At 33.6% G+C, this 20,868-nt stretch overlaps 1 non-coding gene across 1 annotated transcript; it reads right to left on the reverse strand.

Annotated features, from left to right (window-relative positions):
• Positions 1-946: 946 nt before the first annotated feature.
• On the reverse strand, positions 947-1,080 carry LOC126007922 (small nucleolar RNA SNORA51). Its single transcript, XR_007495393.1, has one exon. It is a non-coding gene; the product is annotated as a small nucleolar RNA SNORA51 (small nucleolar RNA).
• Positions 1,081-20,868: the final 19,788 nt, after the last annotated feature.

Genomic DNA, 20,868 nt, shown 5'->3' on the forward strand with positions numbered 1-20,868 from the left:
TTTCCTGCCCTACCCACTGCCTGTATTCAAGACAGGCATTTTATTTCCATTGTCATGATAGTTTTTAGTGTAGTTATTTATCCAATTGAACTTACCACTCTTTTTTTTTTATATCATGGGCCAGTCCTTCTAGCCCTCATCTCTGTTGTCTCTGGGTATTATTACATTACTGTGTTTTATTTTTCTTAAATCTCACAGATGAGTGAGACTATTTTTTGTCTATCTCTCTCCCTCTGACTTGTTTCACTCAGCATAATAGTTTCAATGTCCATTTTTGTTTAGAAAATTTTATTGCTTCATTTTTTATTTTTCCTGACAGTTGCATAGTAGTCCACTGTATATATGTACAGTTTCTTTAGCCACTCATCTGTTGTCAGGTATCTGGGTTGTTTTCAGATTCTGGCAATTGTCAATAGTGCTGCAAAGAATATAGGTGTGAAGAATACATTTTTTATTGTTTCTGTGTTCCTAAGAGTACAAATAGCTGAATCATAAGGGAGCTCAATTTCCAGTTTTTTGAGGAATCTCCATATTGTTTTCCATAAAGACTGGACTAGACAGCATTCCCATCAGTAGTGAGTGAGAGTTCTTTTCTTTCTACATCTTCATCTGAATATATCTTTTTTTTTCAGATGTTACTTATGTTTATTCACAAGGGATATTAGGTTTTGATAGCTTAAACAATGTTAAAATTCTGATTTGGAATAATTTACATATATACACATGTATACTAAGAATTACTATCTAGTATTTGAAGATGGATGCTGTTTTATGTGCAATAAAATATTCTTGGCTTCTTTCTTGATGGTAATTCACAATTTTTGTTTTTTTAATGTTTTTCTTGTGTTCCATTCTCCCCCCTCCCGAAATTATCGATAGTACTTATATTCAAAATTTAGTACAGAATTATACTTAATCTCAATGGCTTAAATTTACATAACAACTTTCTTTTGACCCCAATTCACAATACAGGCAAAGCAAAGGGCCTGGGTTGAGGTGTATATGGAGTGCATTTACTGTACCTCCTCTTTTTATACAGTCAGTATAAAGAACACAGCCTGTGGTAAGAATTGGGAGGCCCCATATGAATATATCTTACTGTCAAATTTATAACAGGTGAAATATGTAAAGAATATCTCATTAATGAACTGGAATTTTATGTCAATTGTGTGCATCAATCTAGCTCCTGGTTCCAAGAAGGTTAGTAATATAGCCATAATTTTCCTTTCTTCCCTTTAGCAAAACACTGGCTTTTTAATACTGGGACACATATTTATCATCTAACAGGAGCTGGAAAGTTATGGGAAAAAGTCAACATGTAGTCAATGAAATTTTCTTGTTGTTTTGTTGTAGCTTCTAATGGAACAGTATGGAAAATGGAGATGCTTCTTTGAAAAGCATAAATATGTAAAATTAATAATAATTGTGGATAACTATAAAATAGATATAATGGTAAGAAAAAAATGGATCTCAGGGCCAGAGAGATAGCATAGTGGTAGGGCATCTGCCTTGGCTGCTGCCAACCCAGGACAGATGGTGGTTCGAATCCTGGCATCCCATATGGTCCCCAGTGCTTGCCAGGAGCGAATTCTGAGATCAGAGACAGGAGTAACTTCTGAGCACCACTGGGTGTGACCCAAAAACCAAAAATAAATAAATAAATAAATAAATAAATAAATAAATAAATAAATAAATAAATAAATAAATGGATCTCTACATTTGCCAGTGACAAATCTGTGTAAAGCTCTAACCTGTGAGGCACTTAAAAATAAGTCATTTATCTTCAAAGTATGTGGAGTTAGACTCATAAGTTGGAAAAATGGTATCATAGTTTGTATGTTGTTTCTTACTACATTTTATGATATAATAAGTCAAAGTAAAACTAGACAAAATAACATTTTGCAACATAGTCAAAAGAAATAGATCAAACACAGAAAGCTCAGACATCACACTGGTTAGAAACCTTAAAGCTCTAGATCTATATAATTGTACGAGATAAGATTAATATTCTTATTCTCTTAAAACAGTTGACTTCCATTCTGTAGTGAAGATAAAAGAACTTAGTTGTCATTATTGAGTAATTCACTAGAAGCTAGACAGATAAAAAGTCTACTAACTTTATAAGAGGTATACTGGCAAAAAAAATGTAGCTTCTTTCTTTAATAGGTCTTCACAATGCCTGACTGGCAGGACTTTTAATTCCTATGGACATCTCTAGTCTGCTGTGTACCAGAATAAGAATTGCAAACTACCATGTGTTTTCCATTCTTCCTTTTTTTCCAGTGGTAGGTTTTTTTTTTTTTTTTATGATGAGTATTCTGTCTCTGCTGCAACATTGCATATTGGATGTCAAGTGTGTGGAGAGAAGACAAATTGTTAGTTCATAGGTCAACAGACTATACGTTGCTAATTACATTTTTAGTTTGAGTTAGAATCTGCAATTAGACGGAAACTTTAATTCTACAGCCTTGGGTGGAAAGGAGTAAGGTCTAAGGGAGAAAAGATTGCAAAAAGATATTTAATAGGGGCCGGGTAGGTGGCGCTGGAGGTAAGGTGTCTGCCTTGCAAGCGCTAGCCAAGGAAGGACCGCGGTTAGATCCCCCGGCGTCCCATATGGTCCCCCCAAGCCAGGGGCGATTTCTGAGCACATAGCCAGGAGTAACCCCTGAGCGTCAAACGGGTGTGGCCCAAAAAACCAAAAAAAAAAAAAAAAGATATTTAATAGTATAAATGAGAGTAATATTTCATCTAAAATGTGTTTCTCCTTCCATAGTGTTGAATAAAGAAAACAGCTCTGCTACAAGAAACTGTAGTTCTTGTTCCAAAGTAAAAAAAAAAAAAACTATTGGGATGACTAAGTTATCACATTAAAATTACTTTCTTCAATAGAGAAAAGTTTCCAAAATATTAAAATACAGAATTAGGGACATAGCTAATAGCTTGTACTATCATAATTATTTTAACAAATATTGATAATTTGAAAATTACTTTTAATTAGGTGCTTACTAAATGTCAATTATACTAACAAGATGTGTTGTGTTGCTAAATCCTCAAATTACTGAACTTTCCATTTTCAACTAAGCCTGTGTAGCTCCAGAAAACTTTGTTACTTGTTCTATGTCACCAAGTGAGTAATGACAGAAAAAAGTTTCAAACCCATGTCTGTTAGTTCCATTCTTGCTCTTAAAGATAACATCAATAAATTCTTTTTTTTTAGAAGAAATTATTGATAAAAATTACTGTTGGAAATAATTTTATGTAGAGGTTATATTTTGCACTTTATTGAAAAAAATAGGATTTAAAATACCTATGTTATTAATATTTCACTAGCCAGGAATGGATGATGAACTGAAAGTATTACATTTTACTTGTGATTATTTTTGTTTTATTTTTTATAATTTGGATCTTCATAAAATCTAATTACCATAGAGGTAAGTGGCCTTTTATTAATGTTATTTTATATAGGTTACCACATTGCTTCAATTTGTTTTTTGTAAACGGTTGAAAAACTTTAATTTCTTGAAAAAGAGGACGTTTGTTTTACTCATCCTCATAGGTTTGATCCTGCAGCTATCTGTTCTATTTTAAGTTTTGGGGAGCTTCAAACATCCTGAAATTTGATACATGCCTTCATGTTGCTTTAATCTAGCACTGCACACTGACACAAATTATATAAAGGCATTTTAGTGCTTTTTACAGACAATAATTGTTTTTACTATTCACACATTTTTTTCTACTTAGTCATTCTTGACTGTGCCCAGTGACTCAGGCAGATTTAACCAATTGTATTGTTTATACAAATAGGTTTGCAGTCCTAGGTTTTATGATTCTTGCTCCTTATAGCTTTATTCAGATAGTGAAGCTGTTTTGCTGTTATGCTGAAAGAAGACAATGCAGGTTCAATCTTTAGCATCACATAGTGACCCCTGAACATCTCTAAGAGATAGGAATAAGCCCACAATATCATTGGGTGGGCAACTCAGCCCCGCAAAAATATATAAACACTGATTTATTTTATTTAGGACTTTTCTAATTTGGAAAATTTTAGTGAATAATTGGGTACATTATGAACATTTTGTTTTCTATTATTATATTTTTCCTACTTCTTACCATGTCTGTATATAAAAAGTATATCTTTCACCAGCATAGAATTTAATTTTATGTGTACAGCTAAATTTTTATATTTAATTAGAAAACTTGAAAGTTTTGAAGAAAATGCTATGTATTCTAAATTTTAAGGTATTTTTAAAAGCCATAAATCATAAAAGTTATAAAAACATAAATTCCATGTATTTCAAATTTTAAGGTATTTTTTAAATTTTATAATTTTTAAAATTTTATAATTTTAAAAATATAAAAGTCACAAACACACTGATTTGTTTCATCATCACTTTTTATCTTTCCTTGTGCTGATATGGTATATTACATTAACCCAGTGCTTATCAATTATTTTCTGTCATGCCCCCCAGGAAGAAGAAACATTTTTCACGTCCCCCCACATGCGACTGTAAATAATATCTTTATTAAAAATAACTTTAATCTGAAAAACAAAAATATATAAAATAATTTGAGCTGATTTTTTTAATCAGAGGTGATGTCTGGATTAATGGCTATCATGAACACGTTTTGCAATGCATAGCTTTTCGAAGCAGGGTTTGAAGCAGGACACAGCAACTCTCAGCTCCAGAGACACACAGAGACATAAACATGGGGCTTAGCTTATTATGATAGTGTTTGCCCAGGTCACATGCACCCCCCCCTTTATGGAGACACGCGCCCCCCTGTGGAACGTGTCCCACTATTTGAGAATACTGCATTAATCAAATCATCTCATTTAATAATAGGATAAATTTTATTTGATTCTGATGCATGAGCCTATTTTTTTGACACAAGCAGTAGGACTCAGGGGTTACTCCTGGCTCTGCACTCAGAAATCGCTCCTGGCTCAGGGAACCATATGGAATTCTGGGGATCAAACTCAGGTCTGACCTAAGTCAGCTGTGTGCAAGGCAAACACCCTACCACTGTACTACCACTCCAGCCCCATGCATGAGCTTTTAATAACTTTTTGTATTCTATTTGCTATGATTTTGTAGAAGGGATTTGTATTATTGTTCATTAGAGATATCAGATGTTAGGGCCTTTTATTGGTGGTGGTGGTTTGTTTTTGATTTTCTATTTAGTAACTTCTCGATCCACTTTTGATATTAATATTAACTTCAGAGAAGTTGTTGGGGGGAATATTTTTATGTCTTTATTATTTTGGAAGAGCTTGAGGAGTGTAGGTAATAAGACTTATTTTTAAGTTTTATATAACTCTCTGGTGAACCCATCTGAACCTGTTCTAGGGGAATTTTTAAATTATTTTTATTTCAATATTTGAAATTGTCCCATTTAGGATTTCTGTTTGCTCTTTATTTATCTGAAGAAGTTATGTTTTTCTAGAAATTCATAAGTTTCATCTAAGTTCTCCAGCTTTGTGGCATAGACTTATTTGTAATATCTTCTTATGAATTTTTGTGTGTCTGATGTGTCTGTTATGCTTTCTCACTTTTCATGTTTAGTCAGATTTATTTGGAGTTTTTATTTTTTGCTTCTGAGTCTAGCTACTGTATTTTCTGGCATATAGGACGACTGGGAGTATAAAACGACCCCCTAATTTTTCAGTTAAAACATAGGTTTAGGCCTATATTCGCTGTATCAGACAGAACGTTCCTGTGCTGCAACTGTATGTACCACAGTGAGCCAATCACAACAAACAAAGGTTCAAAGGTTATACTGTAATAGACTTCCTCTCTAACTCTGGCCAATTTGAGCAGCCTTTTTACAGTGTAGATTCGGGTCCAGAACATTGTCTAATTTGCATGCATAAAAAGCCTGTTTGGATTGGCTGAGTTAGAGAGGCGGTTTGAGCAGTCTTTCAGTGATTGGTGCAGGATCAAGTTGGAAATTTTGTTTTGTGGCAATATTCAGACAATTTTTATTTAGTGGCATATTGAAACATTTTTGGGGATATACTCGGCATATAAGATGACCCCCGATTTTTGGTTGACTTTTTTTTGTTTCAAAAGTCATCTTACACGCTGGAAAATATGGTGTTTGTCAATCTTGCTTCTTCTTTCAAAGAATCAGATCCCTTTTTTTTATAAACTCACCCACAAATAGAACTTCATTCACTTTTACATAAAATGGAAACTTTGTTACAGCTGTGTTATATAAAAATAAGTATGTTAATGAAGCATGTTGAATTTTTTTATTTAAAATATTTTTGGTGCCATATCCAGTTGTCAGGAGTTACTTCTGGCTCTAAGTGATCATGTCTAGTGGGTCTCAGAAGACTGTAGGGTATTCCCAGGTCAACTTCATACAAGAAAAATACCATTACTCTGTAAACTTTATGATTCTAAAATAAAGTTTTTTTAATTTTATTAACTAAAAATAATAAAGCCTGAATATCCAAACTAGGCAATAGTTCATTTAATTAAAAAAATATTTTTAAATTTCTTTGAAACAAAAAAAAAAACCATGCATAAAGTACATTCTATTATTGAATATTTCATTTGAATGAAGGCAAGAGCTAAAGATTGTATAATGTATAATTGGACTTAAAAGTTAATTTAAATAAATGATAAAATATACACAGGTTGAATTTATAAGTTCTGATATTGTATATAGCAAAATGATGTATTTTTTACAGGGAATTGGAGTGTGATGAAAATGTGTTTACTATGACCAAAGCTGATTTTTGAATTATGGAACATTGTAAGAATGATGAGTTCAGTCAGTCAAGCATGAGAGAAGTTAAACTTTAGATGTTTAGCAATAAATTCTAAGATATTGTGACTCCACCTTGGATTTGTGTAACTACCTGCAAGAACCCACCCATTCCTGAGAGGGGTCTTGGGTGGATATTACGTGTATATTTACCTGCAAGACCCCTCTTGTGAAGGTTAGATAAGGCCTTTGACCCAAGAGATTAGGGTCTTTTGCCAGGATGGAGGTGACATAGATGAAAGACGTTAAGATGCAGGACTAGCTAAGAATGGCAGATGCTTAAATAGGTTTACGATATAAGCCACACACGTGATGGTCAGGGCCAATAAAGATGTTATCTCTCATGAAGCCTGTCTGAGTGAGTCTGATTCCTGCCGCGACACCTGAAGTTGCTGACCCGCCAGTTAATGGGGGAGGGAGCCACGTGGTCCGGGCCTAAGGACAAAGACCTCCATCTCTATCCAAGCCCATCCTAAGGGCTGTAAGTCTACAGATCTTAGAGTTCATAAATTATCTGATTGACAGAATGTACACTAGGTGGCAACAATTGAGATAAAATATTTAAGGCTTTCCATAAGTTGCATGATAAACTAGGGAGAATAATGAATGACATCAGGATGAAATGAAGAGCACAAAATTCTGTACAGGAGGCTCTGCTGGTGATTTTCAATCAACACGTCAATTGTTCAAGGCAAGTGTTCGGGAATATTATGTGGCTCAGGTGTTCTGTGGCAGAGATTATGTGGACACCCTCCTGTGTTTGGGGTCCTTTGGAACTGTACCTAGGGATGTTTGGAAGATTATGTGCTGCTAAGGATCAAAATGGGATTGACAAGTCATATACTCCAATGTCAGTGTTATTTCTTCACCCCCTTTATATTTTTGTTCAACGTTATTATAACTACCTACATTATAAATACATACTGGTAAATTAAAGTGGTTGCAATATTTTTGGTTAAATATATTTGATATTTTTCTAAAAGATGCTTTCTATATAGGCTATCTTAAACTTGTTATGTTAAAGAGAACACAATGATCATTCCTTATATTTTTTCTGTTCTTGATATAAAGTATGTATTTTACATTATGTATTATGAGAAGTACTTTTTAATGAAAATCATTATTATTTACTTTGAAGCATCTATAACAATAAAGCCTTTATCTGATGGTCATGAGAGGATTTCCCATGTTATCCTCCACTTTTACTGGAAGGTTAAAACCCCATAATATGCATAGCACAGGCATTTTAAGAATAATGTATAAGTGATTTAAAATTTGATAGTACTCTTAGAAAAATATTTTATTTATTCTGATAGATTTTCCTGATTCCATATAAAATATATTAAAAAAATAAGACTCAAGGGAAGGGCACAATAGTGTAGTGGTAGGGCGTTTGCCTTGCACATGGCTGACCCAGATCGAACCTCGGTTTGTTCCCCAGCATCCCATATGGACCCCAAGCCATGAGTAATTTCTGAGCACATAGCCAGAAGTAACCCCTAAGCATCACTGGGTGTGCCCTCCCCCTACCAAAGACTCTAGGCTGAGTTTCTTATCTCGGGTATAAAATCAATGATATAATGTGAGAAAAGAGTTCCTTTCTTTGTACTTGTTATATATTACATAACTGGAGTTACCCTGTTTACAGTAAATTTTTATTTTGTTTGGTGCCTGATGATAAAGCAACAGGAGAAAAAATGTTTCCAAATAAAATGGAAGTTGGCAGGCAATACCCAAGAAGCAAATACTGTGATATGTTACTGCTTTTTATGAGAATCTTATTCTTCCTAGTCATCTTTTGAACATATTAAAGTAGTCTTATTTGAGACATTGAGTGGAAACTTTAGGCTATAAAAAACTAAAATTCCTTCCGTTACTTATTAGATTTGTTTATAAAGTAAAATATTTTGGTGAACTTCTAGTTCTTGTTACATATAACAAATAACAGCTAGACTGGAATATGAATTTAAATCTACTTGAAAGACTGTCAAGATATGAGAAACCCTTTAGGATTAATGGTGGATGAAATACTAAATTTCTTCAACTAAGTGTTACTTTAAATTCCTCATGATGCATCTTGAAATCTGATAAAATAATAATTTGCTTTGTGAATGAAGAAATAGCAACAGATTCAGATGTTGAAAAACAACTTACTAGTCCAACTAAACTCAGTTTAGTCCTGGGTTTTCAATATTTTATTAACTAACACATTCATTCATTCTTTCACTCATTTAATGGTATGTGATATAAAAAGTTACAACAGTAAGACAGGACATTTTCTACTTTATAAAATTATATGCACATTGATAAATTTTTATGTTATAAAGATATTTCATCAATCTAATCCAGTCATACTCAAGATAGCTTAGTTTTTCTCCCAGGAGACATTTTTAGTTGTCCACATTGTAAGACAAAAATGCAGTCATCACTAAGTTTTTTTCAACAGATAGCATATATATATACAATCCACTGAGGTGAGAAAAGGGCTTGATGGAATGGCAGTGAACTCTGACACAATGACCATGTAGTTTATATCATGCAATCACACTTTTATTATTTGGTACTTGACCCTACACAAATTAACCCCTATGTCTGATACAATATTGCATGAATACACTCACCAATTATGTGATATCTCTGCTGTTATGTGATATCTCTGGAAGGGTCTCTTGCTGCTGGGGTTTGGGGAGGAAGCTGATGTTGATGGCAAGTTCTGATAAATTAGTGGTCTGGTTCCATTGTACTTAGACAGTGGCAGCACTGGTGCAGGAACTATGGTAGGTTTGAGGGTGTCAGTTTTCTTGAAAGTTCAAGTCTTTGTCCACGAATGGTAGAAACGTGAGGTCATGTCTGCATCTTCTTTCCCTGTAGTGCCAAACTGGTGATGGCACATTCTTTACTTTATCCTGTCGTTCCCATTACATTTATGCATTTAATAAAAGTTATCATTGGTTTCTATAGAAAAATGTCAGAATGTGTGGTAAAATACAGTAATCCTTGTCGCAAAGTTCAATGAAAAGGGTGGGAGCCCCAATTTAAAAGATAAGAGATTTCAAAAATACAATAAAAAAGAGACCTTACCCATGAAACATCCTGGCATAGGACCAACTACAGGCTCTGGGCATACTAAATTGTCTAACCCAAAAGTCTTTCTCTGTGGTCCCAGTAAAGCTCTTCACAATCATGGTGATCGTGTTCAGGTTTCTGTAGTTAAAGATTTGGATTTTGAATAGCTTATATCGAAGTCAGGTTTATATGGAGGGTCTTCTGGCTTCATCTCACTCACCATTAGGTGGCAATGCAGAGAGAGAATCCTAACCTGAGAAAGGCTGGAGGCCAGGGGCCAAGTGGTTTTGGATACATTGGCAGGGAAATAAATAAGAACAGAACTAAATATCCAAGTTAAGGTCAACAGTAATAGAATAAAGGAAACTAAACTTTAACAATCTAAACTTAAAGAGGCTTGTTATATGGGCAATCCAGGGAGCAAAGGATGGTGATATAGGATGCACTCTGGGTCCATTGGTGGAGAGAGGTTGACACTCGTGGTGGGAAGGGCCCTGACTCATTGTATATCTGAAATTCAACTATGAAGGACTCTGTAGATTACAATTGTTTCAATAAAATAAAGTAGCTTTCATTGGTGACATTCAGCACTCGGGTGTTTTTCCAGGTTCCTACTTGGGGCAGCCAGTGACTTCATTCATGAATCATTATCACTAATTTACACACACACACACACACACACACGTTAGCTCCTGGGCACTTCTCTTTATATCAGGGAGCTTCCCTGATATGCATATATCTTCTTCACACTAACTTTGCCTGGGGAGGACATAGGCTGTTGGGTGCTGAGCAAAATATTTTCATCTAGACTTTAGCAATTGCTAGCTCATTTTAAGGAAAGAAGTTTATCAAAGAAACTTTCTTTAAAATTTTATTTTTGTTTTTGGGTCACAGTTGACAGTGCTCAGGGGTTCCTTGCTCTGGACTCAGGATGACTCCTGGTAGTGCTTGGGCAACCATATGGGATGCCAGAGATAAAATATGGGTTACATGTGTGCAAGGCAATCACCCTGCCTGCTGTATACCACTCTGACCCGAGGTTTAACTTCAATAGAGGTATAACCTCAACTTGTAAATTCAAATGTTAACACTTCCGATAAAGAAAGTATGCATTAAGGGTCTCTAGAGAAAGAACTAATATATATCATTAGTTCTTATTTATATGTATGTATATATGTTCAAAGTTTTAATATACTTGTAAAATTGTGAAAACACATTATGGGGTTTATGTCTGTGTCAACAGAGGCCTACAATTCTAATTTTCCCTCTGCAAATCATAAAAGCAGAAAAGCAATGAAATGATTCACGTCATTTGGGGCTATTCAGGTAAAATTCCAGTGTTTGATGTCTAGAAAAGCCATATGTCAGATATATCAAGCAAGGAAAATTACACAGCCCAACCAAGAAGAGAGAATCTTCTGTCTTTTTGTTCCACTTGATCAATTAACAGCTAGTTTGTGACCATTCTATTTTCTATATTGGTGAAGGAGAATCTATGTTTTTCAAGCTACTGAATTAACTGTAACCTCTACCAGAAATTTCATGTTGCTTTATCAGTTATATGGATTTTTCTTTAATCCAGCCAAGTTGATACATAAAATTAACAGTCATATTAACATTTTTTTCCCTAAATGGTCTGGTTACACTTGAACTCAGAAAAGTTTTCAGTATTCAATGAAATTCAGACTCAGAGACCCAGAAAAAAATTTATCTATTGTTTTATTAAACATCATGATTCACATATTTATTTATAAGATATAACTTCAGATTTGTCAATATTTAAACACCAACCCCATCACCAATGTGACCTTCGACCAAATGTCTCCAATTTCTGACCCAATTTCTAAGCCTGTCTCCTTATCAGGCACAAACAAATTTAATTGATATAGATTGGTACAACAAAATTTTCTAAAGATAGACCAATAAAACTTAATTGTGATAATTGTTTATCGCACAGTGTTGTTACAAAGTTATTGCCTGAAAATTTTGTGAATTGGCTGGTGTTAGTTAAGCCTTATGTGTTATTATTTTCACTCATTGAGCTTGGTGGACTTCTATACAACTTTCTTATCAAATTTATTGTGTTCCTATTGGGCTCTCAGTACTGTGGAGTTATGGAGTCATGATGGTTTGCTGGCTTTGCAGCATACAAATGGCCAAAAGACACATAAAAAAATGCTCCACATCACTAATCACCAGGGAGATGCGAATCAAAACAACTATGAGGTACCACCTCACACCACAGAGATTGGCACACATCACAAAAAATGAGAACAAGAAGTGTTGGCGGGGATGTGGAGAAAAAGGAACTCTTATCCACTGCTGGTGGGAATGCTGCCTAGTTCAACCTTTATGGAAAACAATATGGAGATTCCTCCAAAAACTGGAAATCGAGCTCCCATACGGTCCAGCTATACCACTCCTAGGAATATACCCTAGGAACACAAAAATACAATACAAAATTCCTTCCTTACACTTATATTCATTGCAGCACTATTTACCATAGCAAGACTCTGGAAACAACCAAGATGCCCTTCATCAGATGAATGGCTAAAGAAACCGTGGTACGGGCCCAGAGAGATAGCACAGCGGCCTTTGCCTTGCAAGCAGCCAATCCAGGACCAAAGGTGGTTGGTTCGAATCCCAGTGTCCCATATGTCCCACATACATACATATATATATATATATATATATATATATATATATATATATATATATATATATATATATATATATATAAAAGAAATTGGTCAATGCCTCTAAGTTTACATTGTACATAGAAAAATAGCTCAGGTAGCCAACAATATCCTAACTGGTTCAATTTTTTTCTCAACAACAATAATAATGTCATGTACTAAGGTTTAATTGCTGCTTAGATTTTCATTGTTTCATGTGACTATGAATTTAAAGAAAAAATATAACATTTAGATTTTGAAAAATTTGGACTTGATTTCATGTTATTTAACCATTATGTGTTTGGTATTTCAGTGCAATTATTAAAAATAGACACAAAATGCCTTCTTCATGTTTGTGGATCCTTCTTGAGTTATAAATTGTTTTACCTTTCTTTCCTTGGGATAAACCTAGGTTGTGGTATATGTTATATAAATACATTATATATACATAAATATACATACATAGCATATATATATAAAGAAAATTACCTGCAATTTTCCAATATATTACATTGTATATATTATATTATGTTACATTATATTAATTAAAATTGGAGATAATTTTCTCTCTATATATTCAATATAACATATTTAATTCTCCTAAAATGATGTATTACTTTATGATATTTCTAAAAAAAATTAACATGCACAGTAGAATCATGTATTACAATGGATCTAGATTTTAATTTTAGAAAATAATAACCAGTAGGTACACATTTTTCTTTTTTTGTTTTTTGAACCACACCCAGTGACACTCAGGGCTACTCCTGGCTATGCACTCAGAAATGGCTCCTGGCTTGGGGGACCATATGGGATGCGGGGGGATCGAACCTCGGTCCGTCCATAAGGCAGATGCCTTACCTCTCTATGTCACTGCTCTGGCCTCAACACATTTTTCTTTCTAGAAAGGCATATGTTAACGCCAGAAAATGTCAAGAAACAATCAAAATAAACATGGGTAACATTTTGGCATTTATTCAAGAAATTGGTTTTCATAATATGTAATTAAGACAATAGTTTGAAATAGAGATTTTTGTTTGTTTGTTTGAATACAATTTTGGAAGAGAGGTACATGGTGAAAGGATTGGTTAAAGGAGATATATTACTAGGATTCTAACACATACAAAATGAGTAGTATACAAAAGCACTGGAATGGGGCAAACATTCCAATATCTCTATTATCCTAAGATATGTACACCCAGATGAACTTCTGAAAAATTCTTTACATAATGCTTTAGTAACTTTATGCCTGTCAACATGATTGGAAGTTATACTTATGATAAACACCCAGACTTTACCTAGTACTAGTAACAGAACACCAATAAAATGGAAAATTAAAAAAATGATATTATAGTTGTCAAATGAGGTGAGTGCAAAACTGTGCTAGATATTTCTGGCATAAAATCATGCTGCTTGATTTATGTACAATGGTATTACTAGATAGTTTATGAAATTTAATCATGATGTACAAAACTTTCTAGAAAGTATCTTCTTTTAGTGTTGATAGTGCAGGTCACATGTCAAATATGATTAATGGCTGCTCAATCTACCTGACTTATGCCTAGACCCTTTCTATTATTTCCTTTCCACTGAGATATAAGTTCTAATGTTAGTGGTTGACTTATCCCTAATAAAATATAGGATTGTTCACAGATGTAGAAATAGATTTCACTCATGGAAATTTTGCTTCCTTACTATTAATCTAGGTAGACAGTAGAAAAGCCTGGCATGTCTTTATGCTTTTTTTTTTAAACCTGTGTCAAATATTTTATTGAACTAATCACTTAAGAAAGAAACCAGCAAGTCAAAAAAAAATACAAATGGAAAATTAAAAAAATAAAATGGTGTTTAGAGAATAAGGAATTTTTCCCCAGAGGCTATAAATATTAATTTGAGAGAAGAAAGGTAAAAAGGAAGAGAAACACATCAACAGTACAAAAATATCATGAGCAGGCAATCAGAAGAACACTCATCATTCCCATGAATAATTTAGGGTCAAGTGATGTGGAGGTTATTCTGTCACTCAAAATATATGCATTGATTAATAATTTAAGTGCTAAGGACAGAGTAGAGAAAAGATTCTCATGCTTTTTTCTCTTTTCAAAGTTTCACAATACTGAAAGAAACAAATTAAAAGTGCAATAAATATACATAAAATGTGATAAAAATGTAGGAAGCAATGTATAGGTGTGGATATAATGGGATAAAACCTAGCCCAGGAGATTCTAACTTATTTATATTAATTAAAGTCTCATCTCTTTATTATTTGTATTTTTGTTTTACATGTACAAAGAAATCATACTAGAGTGGTAATATGATAAAAAGAAATTAAAATATTGTATTAAATAAGAGTCTGTAAGAAAAATCTATCATTATATGTTTGGAAATACTGAAGCAAGAGGCAAGTGTGGAATTCTTCCAGTGAATTTGGTAGTCATTCTGGTTTTGACTGCATATTAGAAATATCTGGGGAACTGTAAAATCCTTGATGCCTAGCCCACCCCCAAAACCAATTAAATAAGAATCCCTGGGGGTGAAACCCAGACACCACTCCTCTTTAAAAACTCCCCTGCTGATTCTAATGTGACATCAGTTTAAGAGTCATTCAGTTATAGGCTTTCTAGACTTTCCAAAATCCCCTACTAAGATCTACAGCTGCCAATTTTACCACTTTTGGGGGAAAAAAAGTATTTCCAGGTGCAAGAAGCTTCTTTTACCATCAGAACATTTAAATTAGTAATAAGCATAACTAAGGTATAATTGCATAGTAAAATACACCACTCTTAAGTATAGGGTTCAGTTAGTTTTGACAAAATGTATACTCAAGCAAGAAATACATTGGTTCAAATATGTTTTTGCCATCATCTTAGACTATTTCTAGTGTCTGTTGTATTTATCAATTTCCACTAGAAAACAGGTTTATTTTAATTTCTGTGAGAATGAGTCGAGTAAATTGGTAATAAGTAAATTATTCTAATGAACTAGTTTATAGTTTAATTATGTCACTCATGTACATCTTATAAATAAAAATATTTAGAGGGGTGAGTTATATTAGAGCAGGTAGGACATTTGCCTTGCATGAGATGGATCCTTATGTGATTCTCAGCACTGCATATGATCCCTATCAGAGTCATCTCTGAGCATGAAGCTAGGAGTAAGCCCACACACTGATGGGTGTGGCCCCAAAGAAAGGACAAATATAAGAAAAAAATTCAGTGTGTGATCTGCTTTTCTCTTAATTCTTTCAGCATTTTTAATTTTAGTCATTAATGAATAATTCTATGTAGTGTGGTACTAGGAGTGCACATACCTTTAGATGTAAGCATCCTTTGGATGGGTGCCTTAGACCACCTGTTCTCCATTCCAGGTGTGTGGTCTGTTGCTTCCTAATAAAAACCTCGAGTCTCAGGTAAAAACTGCCTTTGGTTTTGGTTTTCCAACGTGAACTATCTTATTCTTCCTGGGCTTGCGTTGTGGGAGTTCCTGAACCTGTTTTATCCCTTTAACCCTGTTTGCTTCCAGACTGGCCTCTCTCCAATGCTCTGGATTTGGGGCATGAGGCTTCCATTTCATTTAATGCTTGTTGATGGGAATAACTCTATATTAAATTCTTTTTTGAAAATTATTTTTGTCTTTTTTCGACAATAATCCCTACTGTTTATTGAGTTTTTACTGTGAGTGGTGTATTTCTTTTTTTAATATAATAATAATTTTTATTTTGACCAAAGTGGATTACATATCTTTCACAGTAATATTTTTTAACATAATTTTATTTTAATTGTAGTGGCTTACATATCATTCACAGTAATATTCCAGGTACATATTTACATCGAATCAGGGGAATTCCCACCACCGAATTGTCCTCCCACAACCGCTCCCATCCTCCACATTGAATCAGGGGAATTCCCACCACCAAAGTTGTCCTCCCTCCACCCCCGTTCCCAGCATGTATCCCATATTCCCCTCCCTTACCCCTCAGGCTGCTAGTATAAGTGGCCCCCTCTGTGTCTAGCTTGTTGTAGATTGGGTATCGATTCTGTTGTCATTGGCTTTGGATTTGATGTTTAAGTCCAATCATTTGGTGTTTCAGTTCAATCATTTTTGTTACTACTTAGTGATTATACAACTGTTTGGTCTTGGTACCCTCCATTATTTTTCCCTCAATTTGAGAGGTGGGATAAGATGGTTTCAAGTTATGTGGTTCTGTTTGAAGAAAAGAAAAAAGTAAAATGAGATAAAAATAAAAACAAGCAAAAAGTGGGCAGAGTCCTTCTAGAGGTTATAAATATCAATTTGAGAGAAGAAAGGGGAAAAGGGAGTGAAACACAACAACAATACAAAAATAAAATCAAACAAAAAATCCAAAAAGCACTACAGCAATAGACAACCACACAATAACCACAGTCCTGAAACAAAAACAAAGCAAAGCACAAAACAATGAAAACACAATAATAACAAAATCAAAAAAGTATTTTGTGCTTCTTTTATTTTTTTTTCCTGTATAGGCACAGTAAATATTGAGGAAATTAGAAAGGGAATTCCCTTCGCCTAAGACATACAAGGTTTCTCCACCCTTTAAGTATACTGTCCTAGACTAGGGCTTTTTTATTGGTCCCAGAATACATTTGATTTGGGTTTACAACAAGCTGTGCTCAGGGATTACTCCTGGACTTGTGTTCAGTGGTCACCATTTGCTGTGCTCAGAAAATCAAATATGGTGCCAAGAACCTCAGCCTCTTGCTAAAAAATGGCCTCTCTCTTTTGCCTAACTCTTTGGCCTTCTTAGGTATTTTAGTCTTGAGCCTATCATGAAGTTATAAAATTTATACTACTTTAAATTTAAAACAAGTAATTTTTTTATTTTTTGGTTTTTTGGGCCACACCCAGTGACACTCAGGAGTTACTCCTGGCTATTCGCTCAGAAATCGCTCCTGATCTGTGGAACCATATTGGACGCTGGGGGACCGAACCGCAGTCTATCCTAGGTTAGCCACATGCAAGACAAACACCCTACCACTTGTGCACTGCTCCACCCCCTAAAGCAAGTAACTTTAGAGTATTTTCTTAGATACATATATTATTCTAAGTTTGAAATTTTATATATTTTTAGTGTCTTGCAATTTACAAGTGTGGTTTCTTTACATTTTTAGAACATACTTTTATATTTATGTAGAGTTTGTACAGTAATCATAGATTATTTGTCTAAAAATAATCTGATCATTCCCTCAAATATGAGTAGGGATCATCATACACAAGTACTTTACAGGTTCAATACAATCTTTATCAAAATTTCAATGATTCTTTTCACAAATATAGGACAATTATTACTACAATTAAATGGGATCAAAAAACCTCTAAACAACTAAATAAGATCTAAATGATAATTCTAAATGAGAATCGTGATGAATTAAACTATACCATAAATATATAGCACTTGAAGATGTATAGCATAATAAAATAACAAACACTCAAAACAATGAAACATTAATAAGAATACAGAAATGGGTCCTAAGACATATGGATTTTGTGTGAATGATGACACAGAAGCCAAGTACATAAAGAAAAGTTGGTTCAATAGTTCAAATTGAAAAAATGGAAATATTAATAAAACTATTAGGGCCATTATCTCATACTTGCTTAAAGATTAATCAAAATTAATTAGTCTTTTTTTTTGTTTGTTTTTTTTTTGGGGCCACACCCGGCGGTGCTCAGGGGTCACTCCTGGCTGTCTGCTCAGAAATAGCTCCTGGCAGGCACGGGGGACCATATGGGACACCGGGATTCGAACCAACCACCTTTGGTCCTGGATCAGCTGCTTGCAAGGCAAACGCCGCTGTGCTATCTCTCCGGGCCCCAAAATTAATTAGTCTTAAATGACCACTCCAAGCCCATAACTTTATTGACTTCAATGTGTCCTTGGTGGTTTGACTCAATTGGCAAAGAAAACAAGAGTTAAAAAAAAAAACCAAAATTTCTGCACTATTAAAGAAACTATTATGAAATAAAAAGAAGATTCCACTGAATGGGAAAAAATACAAGGTTATTGTGTGACAAGTTGCTTGTTTGAAAAATAAATTAAATACAACATCCAACAGAATAAAAATAATAATTCCATCCAAAATGTGGAGAAATCTGAATATATAATCCTGAAAAAAGTGCAGAGGAGAACAGGCAGATAAAAAAAATGTTAACTATCAAAGAGGAATGCAAGTCAAAATGACAATTAAATCTCCTCACACCAGCACTAATGGCCTATATAAAAAAAGGTCAGAAGTAACAATTACTGTTGGAGTTGTAAGTAAAAGGAACCATTATACACTGTGAGTAATGTAAATCAGTTTTACTTTTATGTAAAACAGAATTGGAATTTATTTAAAAAATAAAAATTAAACAACCAAATGATACTTCACTTTTTAGTATCTAACCCAAGAATACAAAATTTATCAAATTGAAATAGTCTAATCATGCCTACATACACTGAAGTAATTCTAGAATCAACTTACATATCTAATGATATAAATAAATATGGTATTTATCCACTATAGACTGCTACTCAGATATAAAAAGTTGAAATATTTTCTTTGCTGAAATATGTAAGTATTTGGATGGTGTCATGTAAGTGAAATAAGTCAGGCCAAGACAGATAAAATACCTAATGAAAACAAACCCTTATCCCAAACCATAAGGTTGGCAATTGGATTATTGTGTTAACGTTGTATCTATAAAATGATAAAAGTAATTTATATGTAAAAGTGTAGCCTTCTATTAAGGCTACAGTAAGTCAACTATTATGAAAATTACTTAGTATTTAAAATTGCTTAAATTACAGAACAATTTTAATTTTTATGATCTCTAATCATGTCATTTTGAGTTGGTACAGTATCCATTTTTCCTATTTATGTTTGCCAAATTATAACACATTCTCCTCTATATTTGAATGTTCACATTCACAGATTCAACTCAATTAGTTATTTAAACCTACTATTGTTTTCTATACTGAACATTCACATACCATTTTAACTAAAAATAAATATTTACAAAACATTCACTTTGATTATATAATACACAGGAGGATGTTCATAGAGTATAAATAAATGCTGCATCATTTAATATAAATACTTAAGCATCCTTACATTTTGGCATCTAAGGGAGTCCTGGACACGACCCTCCATGGATGCACAAGGAGGACTGTACTACATCATTAACTGACATGTAAGAGAATTTATATTCTGAAGAACACCAACAGAGTTTCACTAATGTTAGAGGTCAAATACTTAAGTCAAGAGGACTTTATTCAGTAGCAATAAAAAATTGACCACACATCAATAAACCTCTATGGGATCACGTAAGATCTGTGCTATCATATATCTAGAGTGAGCATTTATTTTTCACATAGATATTGAGAACTATAGTCATTAATTTTCTTCCCAGAATATTTCTCTTTCTGTTTTTTTAAAAAACAGTGGCTACTGTTTGTTATTATAACCCAGAAAAAAGGCAAAACATGGAGATATTTTTCTCTGAGAATAAGTTATCTGACGCAAACAGTTAGATTGCCCTTATGACCTTAATCAAAGATACCTTTGTTCTCATCAAAGTCTTACTTTATTCATCTAGAAAGGTGTGAATAAATTTTGTGTTCTTTAATAAGATTGTAGTATTTTAATTAATGTCAGTAAGCATGAATTGACACCTATTATATTGATTGCTTAAACCAGAAAAACCCTCACATGTGACAAATGAAGGTAGGGTACAAGGTCAACATCATCTAGAAGCTTACTAAAAATGCAAAAAATAATTAGATAATATATCAGATTTGTTGAATCAGAATCTAACTTTTAATAAGATTCTTAAAAAAAATCTGTATGCCCTAAAATTTGGCAAGCAAAGCAAAATTTTATTTGCAATTAGTATTTAGTCAAGCTTTTTATTCAGCTTTCAAATCTTCCTTATGAACAGTTTGCAGCCTCATTTGAGTCTGTACAATTTATTTACTTTTTTTTTTCAAAGCTTGCCCTATTTCAAAAGGGAAATGAGACCTTAGGGAGTAGTGAGCTTTTATATTGTAGAAAAACAAGGGTTCACCAGCAGAGCAAAAGAAGGCAGGGACCCAAAGGTCAGAGAAAAACTTTGCTTACTTCTCAACCCAGTTTCTCAGCCACATGATTCATCTTTTGGATTGAGCACATATTTCTGCATACTCTGATGGTACAAGCAATCCCCAATTTGAGAAAAGTTTAACAGTGGAAATGATCATTTGTAAGTTGGTGATTTGAAACTTTGAATGTACTTGCCCATAGAAATAGACATTTCAGTAAGTTTCTAGTATAGCTATTACAAACCCATTAATATT

This window comes from Suncus etruscus, chromosome 4 (genome assembly GCF_024139225.1).
Source record: "Suncus etruscus isolate mSunEtr1 chromosome 4, mSunEtr1.pri.cur, whole genome shotgun sequence".
Lineage (NCBI taxonomy): Eukaryota > Metazoa > Chordata > Mammalia > Eulipotyphla > Soricidae > Suncus > Suncus etruscus.